This window comes from Pelobates fuscus, chromosome 5, assembly GCF_036172605.1.
Source record: "Pelobates fuscus isolate aPelFus1 chromosome 5, aPelFus1.pri, whole genome shotgun sequence".
Taxonomy (NCBI): Eukaryota; Metazoa; Chordata; class Amphibia; order Anura; family Pelobatidae; genus Pelobates; species Pelobates fuscus.
In genome coordinates, this window is record NC_086321.1 from 234,016,626 (window position 1) to 234,031,886 (window position 15,261).

A 15,261-nucleotide genomic window follows, 5' to 3' on the forward strand; every position below is an offset into this window, starting at 1 on the left:
TAAATGTAGAAATGTACAAATTATGAAGGATTCAAACACTGAAATCAATGTTACATATATAACAATATAACATTTTGGAAACAAATTCAAAGTAAATGAATATCTAGCTACATTTGTTAACTTAGTTACATAAAGATTCAAGGATGAGTGAATCCCTCGATCTATTGAATGACTCTTAAAGGTAGCATCTAATCAAGTTAGTAGAGTGAAGAGAGTACCGTGCCACCTTGGTTCTAATAGTACACCAGAGTTCTAATTCAAGTGCTGGTGAAATGACAAGGCTAGTTACCACATTTAGATAGATGTATTATTAAACCATAGTGATGTCGTGAACATAAAATTTTCCGTTCACGAACGGAGAACGCGAACTTCTGCAAATGTTCGCGAATGGGCGAACCAGGCGGAAGGTGACAACAAGCCCCCTGTATTTTTTTTTTAAATGTACACTACTGTTACACCAGGTATGAGTTGCACTGGTGTGACACTGTGCCCTGGCAGGCCCTGAAACGCACACATGTGAAGGAAACTGACTGCTATTATTTCACAGTAAAATTTCTAGTTTTTTTTTTTTTTAATGTACACTACTGTTACACCAGTGATTGGCCCACGTCATGCCTACGCCCCCAAAACGTTCGTGTGTGGGGGTGCTGGAATGACGTGGGCCAATGGGAGCCTGAATCAACTTTTGGCTCCCACTGCCCCTTTAAGAGCGAGCTCGTGACTCGAGCCGTGCTCCTAGTGCCAGGCGGGCCACGTGGCTGATCACTGCGGTCAGTGCACGCGGCTAAGTCAGAAGAGGAGATCAAGCCGCATGCGGCTCGTGTGGAGGCAGGAGTGATCCAGCCACGCGCGGCTCAAGCTTAAGAGCCAGGTCGATCCCAGGATAAGGTAAATACAGCCACAACCACTTATCCCAATCACACACCTTTCCTAAGTCCTATCCCATTAAAAGCATATTACCGCATATTTAATAAAACAGACCCCCTACTTCATCCAGGTTACTGATCGATGGTTCGATATTCTGAGCCCTCTCTGATTTACTGTACATGACTATTCGATATGCCCACAAATTTTATATAGCATTTTATGTTTGTTTGAGACCACCTTAAAAATATTGGATATCGCTAAAAATCCTGATCACTATATACTTTCTCTACAAACCTCTAAAACGAACCAAACTACTCATCCATCCGCTATATCACTTTAATCCACTTAGAACTAGTGCCCAGTTAAAATACTTGACTCTTACTTACCCACACTCAGTCATGCCACACACATTTCACCACTACTCTCACTGAATCCCTCTGACTACGGCTAAATTCATCTTCTACATCAGAACACTACTTCTAAGATTGGGTTGTATCCATGTCTCGGATCTTTCTTTTAGAATAGGGGCAGCTTCGGTCTCCTTCAACACTGACACTTCAGTGCATATTATTAAAAGTTTGGGCAGATGGAAATCCTCAGTCTACAACCGATATATTCCTTATCCCGAGAAAGAAATGAGGAAAGCTTTTAAAAGTTTGGCTTTGTAAATTTGATGCAATAAGTGTTTTTCTTTAATACCTTTTCACCCTCTTTGCATGAACCCGATTTACATATATTACTAATATGTTTCTGAACATATATATTGTATTATTCACTCACTCACTCACTCTCTGGGCCGGCTTAAGACATCATGCTGCCTAGGTCCAACGATAAATGACTATGGGGGATAATGTATAATAAACACAGGTTACTGGCTATGGGGGGATAATGTATAATAAACACAGGTTACTGGCTATGGTGGGGGAAAATGTATTAATAAGCACATGTTACTGGCTATGGGAGGATAATGTATAATAAACACAGGTTACTGGCTATGGGAGGGATAATGTATAATAAACACAGGTTACTGGCTATGGGGGGATAATGTATAATAAACACAGGTTACTGACTATGGGGGGATAATGTATGATAAACACATGTTACTGGCTATGGGGAGGATAATGTATAATAAACACAGGTTACTGGCTATGGGGAGGATAATGTATAATAAACACAGGTTACTGGCTATGGGGGATAATGTATAATAAACACAGGTTACTGGTTGTTGGGGGATAATGTATAATAAACACAGGTTACTGGTTGTGGGGGGATAATGTATAATAAACACAGGTTACTGGCTATGGGAGGATAATGTATAATAAACACAGGTTACTGGCTATGGGAGGATAATGTGTAATAAACACAGGTTACTGGGGTCTGGGAGGGAGGGTCTGCTGCTGATTGGCTGGAATGTGTCTGCTGACTATGAGGTACAGGGTCAAAATTTACTCAATGATGACGAATAGGGGACGGACCGAACATTGCATATGTTCGCCGTCCGTGGCAAACGCGAACAAGCTATGTTCGCCAGGAACTATTCGCCTGCGAACCGTTCGGGACATCACTATTAAACAATAGAGTGGCAATGATTTCTTGGTGATGCACATTAATATAAATATATTTGTGATACTACCTGTTTACCATTACCCGAGATCTCTTGAGAACCTGTTCTAAGGTATGCAGGCAGTTTTGATAATGTGATAAAATTGTAAAATAACTTTAACAGTTTAAGTGTCCAAGGATCCAAGCTACAATTATATACGGCTAAGAGTGCAAGAGTAGGACAGCAGATAACTTTCTTAAACATATACAATTGATATTTTTCCATTACATATAAACACTTTCTGTTTACAAATGAGAGTTTGGTAATTCTGCTAACATCTGCAAATGATTAGCGTAACTTAGTGAGTGGATCATTAAGTGAACAATTGTAACAATTTTTGTTCCACCATCCAACATTTCATTAATAGCCATGGCTTAATGAACCTTGGGGAATCCTGACCAGAGAAACCACATTCTAAATGATTATCACATTTATCTCATGCAGCTATCCATGGCTTACATACAAAATAGACCACTCAGCTAAGAAAAAGAGTCACATATAAGTTGGGGAATTCAAGAGTAGATTGCACATTTGAAAAATATATTCTGATATTTAAAGACTGCTAATATAATAATAAAAAAGCAATCATACATTCAAAGTGAAAGTCTCCATTAAGTATCTGAAATTCTGTTTAATCATAATCATTTTACCTGAATACAAAAATAAAATAATTTGAATAACTCATTTTTATTCCAACTTGATTGCACTGTTTTTAACTGATATCACACTATCTCTATCTGTACTTTTAAAAAAAGGGTATATTTTAAGGAAGTTGGCAAACTGAAATGACAAAGAATATATTTTCTGAGTGGTGCTCGGAGATTTAGAGGATATTGATTAAATAATGTGGAATATAATTTTCCGTTAGAGATATCAGAGCTTTACTCCAGAAAATAGCACTTGGTATGATGTGGTAGATGATTAATGCCATAGCAATTTTCCCATCCACATTTATCAGGACTTAAGCTCTGTTTGCATGAGGGAATTTGTGACTAAGTCCATGAACTGAAGAGATCTGATTACATGTGGTTTTTTTACATATCAATCTTTCTAAGATGATTATAAAGCTTTTTTTTTTTTTTTTAACAGTACAACAATATTTTAAAGGTGAAGCAATAACCATAAAACAGTATTTGGATTTTTTTTTTTTATTACAATTACATTTTTAAAATGTTACCTCAGTTTTTATTAAGAATGTTTCAATATATGTTACTGCCAATTCATATTCAAAATAGTTGCAAACATGGTTTGTGTTAAAATATGTAAATGCAACAAAAGTCCTAAATTATTATTATATATATATATAAAAAAACACTGTCTAAAATAAATAAATAAATACAATGGAAAAAAAAATCACTGTTAATGCTTTAGGTGTTTGGAGTGTTCCATTAAGAAATACTGCCACCCCTCATGACAACAGAAGACTATATAAGTTATGGGAGAAGGGGGTGCCTGAGCGCCTAACATCCTTCAGAGGTCACACCAGTTGGCAATGGTTTAACCCCAAAGTTGGGGCTCCAGTGCAGTATGAAGAAAGGCTAGACAGTTGTGGCTCTCAGCCAATCAATGAGGCCCATTGTGGAAAAGTATCAAAGTAAAAATTAGAGTTAAATCTAGTGCACATGACTCTATATTTCTGTATTGCTATGTTTAATTATAGTCCTGTCTGTAACCTTTCAGTGTTGTGTATATACTTGCTATTGTGTATATAGCCTCTGAACAAACACAAATGTTAAGTAGACATACTCATGTACGCACGCTTGTTTTACATAAAGATTCTTTTACATTACTTACAATGTATAAAAATAAAGAAATAAATATGTTTTTGTCTTACCTTGCAGGTTTGGAATTCAATAAAACAATTCTCCACCCTGAGACCTATAAGAAAATCATATTCACTAACTTAGCAAAAAAAATGAAACAGTACAAATAAGGCAAATGCTAAATCAATACTTTAGGTAATTAATAATCATGTACTTTATGGTAAAATCAATTAGAACAAACACTGCAACTGGTAAACTTTGATTAAAACATATTATTTATCAGAAAAGTGACTCAATAATGATTTTGTAGTCAAGACAGTTGATTTTTAATTCAATGGGAACTGAAAATTTTGAAGAAAAATGACATGCTTCTTGAATTATCATGGGGACCTGCACATGCAATATTATTCAAATGACAAGTTTACATTGCTGTCATTAACTAGTGATATGTACAGGTGAAAGGTCAAATGCTGGCATTTTACTGCTATTATAATTACTTCCAAAATGGCATTTTTTTAATGAAATTATTGATACTTGTAAAATAATACATTGGTTTAAAAGCAATTGAAATAGAACATTAAGGCTGACTCAGCATCATGGGAAATAGAATACTTAACATCTTATGCATTAGAGGTTCTAAAGTAAGTTATCATTATACCACAATTCGCTGTAATGGCAATGGTGCCAGGAGTGTCTCAGTGCTCATTGCATGAAACAAACAGTGGTCCAGGTCACCCGCCAGTACTTTCTCCTGTGTTTTTTGAAGTTGCCATTTTGCAGTGAAGAAATTAAGGTATTTAATTTTAAAGGAGCATGCATCACTTTGAGACAACTTCTTATTCAAAAGCTTTAGCTTTGAAGGAGACAGTTACCTCATTCTGCAGGCCGAACAAGCAAGTAAATATGATTTTTATTTACATAGGTCCCTACTTCTTCTTTCTTATGGCTTCTGGGGGTAGGGTGAGCACTTATTTAACCAGTTTCCTATCCCTAGGAATCCTGGAAAATGTGCATTGGGCATGCATGACAGTGTCACACACGTGCAATTGGAAGATCACTTCACCTTGCAACATCCTTACATGGGGAGAAGAGAGGGAGTGATCACACTAATCAGTGTGATTCATGCAGAGCAATCTCTCGTGTCGTTATTCAGTTTTCTGGTGTTGTGTTTCTCACTCTCTGCTGTTACAGACGTAGTATTTCTGTCATTAGTGGACTGGTCTATACTGGCTTCATAAATGGGTAAAAGGGGAGACGGGGGCTGAACAAATTCCCCTAGCTGAGAGGAATGGCCAACCACACATTTCTGAATTTATTGTAAGTTTGTACACATGTATTACACACTTTGCAGAGAGTTTTTTGTTTTCCTTTATTTTGCTTTGTTTGTTTTTTTGCTTGCTGGTTTTAAAAAATATATATATATATCTAACAATGCATGTCCCTTTAATTGAATTTCCAGGATGTTGCTGTTTTTTTGGGATTCCCTGAGATGGGATCTGTCCTATTTTCAGTTGAAAATGCCCTGCCCCCTCCTTCCACTGTAAGAAATCAAAGATTTTGGATGAGACCAATCGGCTCTCAGCCAGTGAGCTAAGCCATAGGTAAAAAGTCTAATTGTTCAAAAATGACAATCCTGACACAATAACCACTCTAGCAAGTGGTGATGGTTATGGTGCTTAGAGTGTTTCTTTACTGATGTCATGTAAAAGTGGAAGTGTTACCAATTGAGATATTCAATAGTTCTCTATGTTTACACTAGCATATAATACTTATTAAAAAGTAATCACTGTTCTCAGTGACTATACTATGTTAGTTCAAATAAAAACAGTACTTCTAAATCGATTAATAAACAAGCCATTACAGTTGTGAAGCAAATACACAAAAATTATAATTTTCATTGCCAGGAAAAATGAAAGTGTCCTATCAATCAGACAATTCTGTAGCCCAAATGTAATACTTAATTGTATAAATAGTTTCCTCTGCTATATAGTTTTCCTATGGCTTGCCATGGTAATCATTACAATAAAATCAAAGGCAAGTAAATGTTGCCTATTATTTTCCTTTCATCACTGTCAGTTAAACATATTCTCAGGGTAATTCTGGATTCCTAGAGGAATCGGTAATTAGTTAGTTTGCATAGTTTTAATAACCTAGTGTTAAAGTGCAAGATGTATTGTAAGTGGGTTCAAAGGCTAACAGACATGCAGGAAATTATCATTCCATTTTTCTTTTTTGTCATTATTTGAAGGGAAGCAGAACAAAAAAATGTAATGGTTAGTTATTTTAATAGCCATGATTGATATGCAGATTGCGGCCCAAAGAATCCTGGCCTCTTTATTTTATATAGACAATGAAAATACCTATTAATCATTTCATTTTATATCAAACATGTTTCTGTTGTTAGCATAAATGGAGAGGGTTGTGTTTGAAATTTACATTTCCCAGCACTCATTTGCTATCTATTTTATCTGAAATAAAGAGAGGGATTGGTAACAGTCATACACATCGAGGTCTAAGGTATAAAAATAAATGGTTTAGGGACTGGGAATGTACTTTATCTAATTTACTGTTTTACCCCATTAATGGGTGGGGTTAAATAGTTCAAGTGGTGATAATTTCATTGTTGGGTGTTTTTTTTTTTTCCACAAAAGGCTTACAATCTTCACAATTAGAACTTAGTCACGAATGTATAGAAATGTATTTATAAATATACATTTCTCAAATGTGTTAGGTTCCAGACAATGTTGTAAAGTGAATATTGCTGTAAAGCAAATTGCAAGTATTTTTTTAAATTCGCTAGTTCATATAAAAGCCATAAAACATGTTTACACTATCAGACATGATAGTGTATATCAATGATAAGTATATTAAGTGTTCAAAAGCCTGAAGACCCCAAAAAATTATGTAACAGTAAAGATAAATAAAATGTGTATCACCGAACATATTGCTAACATTAAAATAGTGGTAATAGTAGTGATTCATTATATGAATATAACTAAAAAACACAGTATTAGCGAAGTGCAGTAAAAAGAGGTATTATTGGAATTTGAATTAAAGTACACAAAGTATTATAAAGTGCGGAAAGGTCTTACTATTCAAAGCAGAACTTTATGTGGGCTTATCAGCTTAAAGGGACTCTCCAGTGCCAGGAAAACAAATCCATTTTCCTGGCACTGCAGAAACCTGCAGTGCCCTCCTCCCTTCCAACCCCATCACATGTTGCTGAAGGGGTTAAAACCCATTCAGTGACTTACCTGAATCCAGCGCTGATGTCCCTCGGCGCTGTGTCAGGCCTATGGGGATTCCAGCGACGCTGGAGGTCCTCATGCATAGAGTGAGGACGTCCAGCATCGTTTAAAACACTTTTCATGTTTTAAAAACCTGGAAACCATCTAGTGGACAGCCACTAGAGAAGGACTTAACCCTGCAAGGTAATTATTGCAGTTTATAAAACTGCAATAATTACACTTGCAGGGTTAAGGGTGATGGGAGTTGGCACCCAGACCACTCCAATGGGCACAAGTGGTCTGGGTGCCTGGAGTGTCCCTTTAATGGGATACTCCAGACACCTAAAGCATTTTTACTTGTTGAGGTGCTTCATTTGTTAAGACTGTGTCCTCATTTTTACAAAAAATGCAGATTTCAATAAAAATTGGCATTTTTTTAAATTAACTTTGTTATACCCCTCTGACTGTCAATCAAACAACATGTCCTTTTGCTTCCTGAATTTTTAGCTCAGTTGAGATACTCAAGAGGCAGGCACCTGCCTTGCAAAAACTTTAAATTAGGACATTTTTTAATTGGAAAGCCATGAGAAGTCTTGGCTGGGTTAGAAAGGCAGAGCTTGCAAATGCTTTATACAAGAGATCTTCAGATTTGAAAAATAATTAAATGCATGCATCTTTTCATTGAGGGTATATCTACTAAATAGTGTTTTTTTATTTACAATACATCAATTAAAGTGCCACTGTCACCATCTGGATGACCCCTGATGGTGACATCACTGCTGGGGTCCCAGAGTGGGGAGGCAGGAAAAAGTAAGTTCAACTTGTGGGAGCTTTTCAACTCCTGATACTTCAAGGCTACAGCACCGAGGTCTATGGGATTCCACTTAGATAAAGCCAGTTCCCTGCAGTTAACACCCGTGATGGCTTGGGGGACTAACACTTCTACACAATGGTATCTCCACCCAGTGTCTACAAGTGTCAGGCTTAGAATATACACAGAGACAAAGTAGTCACTGCTTTATTTCAGTATATCTTTTAACTGGGATGGAATTTCAGTGAAATAAAAAATACAGTCAAAATTACTATTTCATAAATTTCCTATCTTTATGAAATACAATATTTTCAGTGTGGAGGGGGGATTATAGTCCTGCTTTAAGTAGGCTAAAAAACTCAGTAGCAATTGATCAACTTGGGGAACTTTGACTCAGTGCCATCTCAGTACCAGCAGAAAAGACATACTTCACAGCTATTTGACATCAAGTTAGAGTTGCCATCTTGTTATAAAAGGGATTCTCTAGTGCCAGGAAAACAAACCCTTTTTCCTGGCACTAGAGTATCATGGAGTGCCCACATCCCTGCCCCCCATCCAACCCCTTCTGATACTTACCTGAATTCTGTACCGATGTCTTGCGGTGCTGGGACAGGCTCCGCCCATGCCCCTCTCCGCCAACGCCCGCCGCATGCGGGGCAATGGCCGTGCACGCGCATTAGACCTCCCCATAGGAAAGCATTATTCAGTGCTTTCCTATGGGGATTCCACCGACGCTGAAGGTCCTCATGCATAGCGTTGTTTAGACGTCAAAAGGTCGGCTTAGAAGCTGGAAGTCCCTCTAGTGGAGGACTTAACCCTGCAAAGTAATTATTGCAGTTTATAAAAACTGCAATAATTACACTTGCAGGGTTAAGGGTTAAGGGTTGGCACCCAGACCACTACAATGAGCTGAATTGGTCCGAGTGCCTAGAGTGTCCCTTTACTATATTGCATAGATAATACATTCAAAATATGCATGCTTAAAAATGTATTTAACTTATTCTATTTTTCAATATATTTACAATTTCTGGTATTTTCTGCAAATTCCAATTGCAAGTGTGTGTTCCAGCAGTTTAAAAAAACAAAACTGGTTAAAACCCATATTTAATAAAACACAATTTTTAATATGGGAAGAGATGCACATTTAAGAAATTACACATGCAAAGCTGTGTGTGTAATTTCAAATAATGGCACATAAAATCGCAGCCTGTCAATAATTCCAAAAGATATATTAATAGTCTTTCATATGAGATATGAGTACAATTTCCAGCTTTTGAGAGACAATTAAAAAATAATCAGCATGTTACAGATTGTCAGAGTTTGCATTCAATCACAAATGTGTACTAGGAAATAAGCTGTGCAGTGTGAAAAAGAATAAATAGGATGCAGTTACATTATAAACCTGGATTATATAACTGTAATAATAATAATAATCATAATAATAATAATAATTATAATAATACTTGTTATGATTGTAAATGTTTTAAATCCTTTATTATAAAATAGCCACACTATTCTATTTTTGTTCTCTGTACAAACATACAATCTTTTAAAATTAGGTAATAATTTTAGACTGCAGAAAATCCCCTTTTTTTTTTTTTTTTCCTCAAAATGCACTTTTATGATGGTAGTATTTGAAGTTGAGAAGGTTTATTTTTTCTTTCTTTCAGATAAAGTGAACATCTTTTTTTTGGGGTCGTTTACGGGATATTTTAAACAACAACATAACTTCAGTTTACTTTACATTCTGTCACATCATCAGTTCTGAGGACTTTTGTGCAATCTAAGACTTCTCATCAAGATGCACTGGAGACATAGGGTTTTATGTGTTGCAGTTGCATTGGGCAAGTGTGCAGTTATCATACCATGCAAACATAAAGGCCTTTGAAAACTAAATGTTTTAAGGAAGAAGTGCCTCTAGTGTCTGACAGTCACTAGAGGTGTATTCTTCTACATTTGTTAACATTGCCTTTTCTCAGAAATGGCAATGTTTTATATTGTCCCAGTAAAGGGACATCATCTGTGCTTCAAAATTATTACATTAAGGAAATACTAAGAGCACCATAACCACTACAACATGGTATAGAAGTTATAGCGCAAGGAGTGGCCAGGCCCCATCAATGTTTGTTAATGGTTTGACAACTTACAAGGTCCCCTTCTCCATTCAGAGCCTGAAGTTTATTGACTGAGAGCATTAGGTGATTTTAATCTGCACATATCATTCACTATATCCTCAAGGTCATAGTCCATGGTCCCTTGTCGGTATCTATCAATCTTCTGACAAATTATGGACCTTTGGCGTGCTTTAAAGGATGGGTTAAGGACTACCGCTCTATGTATTGATACCCACATTTCATATATTTTAATATATTACACTGATAATTAATGTAGTGATAAGATAGTGATAAGCCAGTCAAGATCACAACATTTCTATGTGAGATAAAGAAATAAAAACAGCAAAATAAATAAAAATGGCAAAATATGGCTGTGTAAAAATTAAATATCGTCAAGTTCTAAAAAGTTTATTAAATTGTATCCCTGATATAACAATGCACTGAGAAGGATATTTATACAATAGCTTTGCAGGATTGATCTAACAATGAGTGTAATGCATGTATTTCTTTTAATTAATAATTATTTTTAAAATGGTTTGTTGAGAACCTTTGGAGACTTTTCAACTATATCCGTGGACAACTGAGCCGCAAATTATTTATCTTTCAAAAAATAAAATCTTATTCCTTAAAATATACATCAAAGTTGCAGTCTTAGTGTGAGGATTCTGGCGGTGGTCTAATTTTTTGCTTATGTTCCTGAAGCCCTTGGTTAACAGTACTTTATCACATACTCCTTTTTCTCTATTTGGCCATAAAGAAGAATAATAGTTTGATGTCAAAGCAATCAGAGGTTAGATAGTGCAGAAAAGATGAAGAAACACAACAGAATAAAAGCCTGTTGAGATAAAGAAGCTCTGTTGCATGATAAAAATAATGTATATGTTCTTCCATCCGGGAAGGGCTATTATAGGACATCATTTGTAAAATGGAATGCTAAAGTATATGTTTCTATCTGCATGTGTAGTGTGTCAGATACAATACATGCACTTTCGCTATATTTTGCATACAGATGATGTGTTTATTAAGCTTAAATATAAATTCAATGTAACACTTGGATCAGCAACATTTTTAATGCATTTAAAAAGCTTTTCCATGAATTTCCAGGGAAATATATTAAATATTCCTCATAGGTTTGGTTAGCAAGGCTCTACAAATACATTTACGAGTATATTCACTATATGTAATAATGCATTGGTTTACAATAGCCAAAATAAACAGAAAATATTCAAGTCTTCTGATAGGGACACTTTGTCCAACTTGACTGATATTCTGTATATTTTGTAAGGTGGGCATCAACAACGTAACTGTACAACACTATTAGAATTTCATATTGTTATTTTCTTTTAATCACTTCTGCCCCAGCTCAGACAGACAGATAGACAGACAGATATAGAAAAATAGACAGACAGACAGATAGTGAATTTTTATATGAACAACATCCAAGAGTAGCAAAGAAATTATTTTATGACCATCAATTTGGCAGCTATGCAAATAATTTGAAGATACTCATTTTAATAGGAAAATGTAATCAGGCTTATATAACCTTGTTGTCCCAATTATGTGCTAAGTTAAAATGTTTGCCATCAAAGATGCCTTTAAAATTAAGGTTTATAAAAGTCTTTCCTCTGGCTCAGCGGGCTCTGTGTTTATTAAAGAAGTGAAAAATAGCATAAGTCACTTAAAAGGCATAGTCATCCTTTATAACATAAATAAGGGACTTTTATCTCACACACATACATTACATGCAAGCATCGTTTAAAATCTCAAAATAGGAAAAAGTCTATTAGATGTGCTCCATGAGGATTTAATGGCAAACACAACCACAATTAAAAATACACCGTGTAACTTTAAATTGACATTATTTGGAATTCACATAGATGTATTGCTCTGTGAATTTTGAACAGTTTGTGTGAGTATTGTTTTTTTTTTGTACCAAAAAGCTATCACCATTTTGCTTATGAGCCCATTAAGCAAATCAAGAAAATGCATGGTTTGAATTCAAAATAAATGCAGAAATATATGCATACCTAATGATCCTTGAGTTACAATCACATTTTTCATAATCAAAACTGCATTCATTCCATGAGGCTGTATTCTAATTGTTGCGCTTGCCGTGTACGCCATTTAGTTTACATATTTTAAAAAAGATCAATCTGCATTTAATGAAGGACCTAGAAGGATGAACTCTTTTTTTGGAGGGGTATTATATCAGCATAATTTCCAAGGCATAGATACTATATGGTCATTCAGCACGCATCCCTATCTGGCCAACACAATAAACCAGATAACTGATGTTCTACTAAAGATTTATAATGACACTTTTATTGACTTGTAAATAAATGAATAAATATCATGGGACTTTGTGAATATATAAAAGAAAAGAATAATTGAGAGTGGAGCAGTGTATCAAAAAGTGGTGACTATTTGGGTGATAAACCCTAAATATATATGGAATGTGAGAGAATTGAGGCAATTAAGAATAATACTTAGTATTCAAAAGATGACCTCCGTGTAGTAATTCCTCAGCACATACAGAAAAAGTAAAATAAAAAGCACATGATGGTGTAGATTGTAAAAAAAAATCACAATATTAATAGTATTCCCACAAAGTATTTTTTTTTTATATACTGCTCATTCACATGATATAAAAGGTTTATGCATTAATAGCATTCCCTTGCTGGAAAATCCAGCCCTCCCTTGGTGGGTGCCACTGGCACCAGGCTGCCCCAGATAGAATGGGCTGTAGGATTTGGTCTTTCTGCATGACTGCGAGATAGCACCAATCTGTGCCTCCATCGGGATGACAGCAAGTCATATCCAGCGGCTATTTCCCTGCTGCTACTACGTGCAAAGTGCAGAGCATCACATTAATGTTAGAGTTTTTCTGCACATCGTACTCCCAGAGTTCCGTTGCGTGCTGATCCCAACCATTGGTTAAGTACTACAAACATTCCTTTTTTTAGCAGCAGTTTCATAAAGTTATTTTTCAAAGTTCTCCTGTTCCTACTTAAAACTTTTAAACATTAAAAAAAAAAAAAATGCTGGTGTTATTTACATTTTAATGTTATGGGGAGGGGGTGCCAAATAAAAGAGCCCTTGACGTTCCTCTTTCATTTCACACTCATTCCCTGATATCTCATAAATAAGAGGAGTTCTTGTTTGATTAAATATTGAAAGCACCCCAAGATGAGAGGCAGAGAGAATATATTGGCAAGAAAGAGTAGCAGTAGAAACCCATGCATTGTTCAACTTGAACAAGAAGGTCTGAGCATTATTTGAATTAGTGAATTGAATTAGTGCCAGTTTGCAGTACTATCCACTAATCTGACACAAGTAATAGCATATAACTGTAGCGCAGGAAAAAAAGGAGAGAAAGAGAAGAGTTTGGGGATACACTTACACTATTATGGTATATTTCTGAGACCATATCTGTGGTCATGTGGTGTGTTCAGCATCCAGCCTATAGAGTACATTGTTAAAGTTTCTGCTAATTTTAATATTTTTGCTACACAGAACACCCCCTGACAGGTACCATCATTTACAGTTTTCTATTCAGGAAGAACTACTGACAGCCCAGGTCTCTAAAACAAATTAAATGATACATTAGGATTTCCATGGTGGTACTCCTGGTTTGTTAGTTTTGGGGAGGTGGACTCTCTACGGAATCACCATTCATATAAATAGTTTTTGCTACCAAACTAGTGTTTCCAAGCCTCATTTCCATTTTATAATATTCTTCTTACTACTGCCTTTGTAGAATGTACCTTGTGAGAGTGGATCTCTATCTTTTCTTTGAAAACAATGCAACATGCACATACACACACATGCACATACATGCACTGCTCAGGATATGCCCTCTATATAGTGCGACCTACAAATTCATATATGTAGTATACCAAATGTGATGAACTACACTTCGCCACTGATTTTTGGAGGGGCCTGCTTGCCCGCCTCCTACCCTGGGACTATGGGCCCTGTGATAACCCATGTTCAAAAGTACTGTTTCTGCCCTTTGGACTTTTAAGTGGAACAGATTCAAATATGTGGCAGCGACCATCTTAAATTGTCCAGCAATGTTTTGTCATCGAGTGTATGGAACTGTTTTGGGCATGGGATCATGTGCACGGTGGGGCAAAAATAAGACTTCCAGGAAATTCCTGAACTCTTGAACCGATCTGGGTGATTTTTGCATATGTTGTTCACCCAGATCGGGTTGTATATTGGGGTACTTTTTGGGTTTTGTAAAAATGTTTTTTCTGCTTAGAGTTAATTGAGTTAGTCCGTTGTCTTTGTTAATTGTATCACAGGCAGAGGGGAGGGTTTGTGTACAGTAACTGGGAGTGTTCAAATGTAAAACTCTGGTTTTATTGGATTGTGCATTTCATGTCCTGTGCCCTACAAGGTCCACGTGGAGGGTAACCTTGAGGGGAAATACTGTATAAAAAAATCAGCTGTACCATTAAACCTTCAGTTCTACTTGACCCTAAACTCGCAGCCTTGTCTCGTGTTTGGAGGGGACAGCTATAATCACTCCAGGGATTGCTATACTCTGTATACTCCCTTAGCTTCACTGAGCTCTTGTAAGAGCTTGTTCCTGCTTCGCTCTCTGAAGGAAGAGAGGTTCACCCACTGGAGCCTTGTCGTAGGTCCATGGTGGGTAGGAGACAGCGAGACCCGAACCAAGCTGCAGCGGTTTGTGCTTATGGTGTCTGGTGCAGTGCTGATGGTCCTTGGAAAGCACTAGGAGCATCCTTTGACGGTCCAACCCTCAGCTAGCCTGGGGCAATCATCACACCAAATATACTAGTGAGCTGTATTTTCCAAAGAGCCAACAAGATAATACATAACTACAAAAACTACAGATTGAAAGGGTGGG

General features: G+C 36.4%; 1 protein-coding gene across 13 annotated transcripts in view; it reads right to left on the reverse strand.

Moving 5' to 3' along the window:
• Positions 1-15,261, reverse strand: part of PTPRD (protein tyrosine phosphatase receptor type D) — a 1,559,142-nt gene that overhangs the window by 815,522 nt on the left and 728,359 nt on the right. For all 13 annotated transcript variants that reach the window (XM_063455118.1, XM_063455128.1, XM_063455127.1 and 10 more), the window contains exon 7: positions 4,305-4,348. The gene's annotated coding sequence lies outside the window, so the exon portion shown is untranslated. The remainder of the gene's footprint in view (positions 1-4,304; positions 4,349-15,261) is intronic.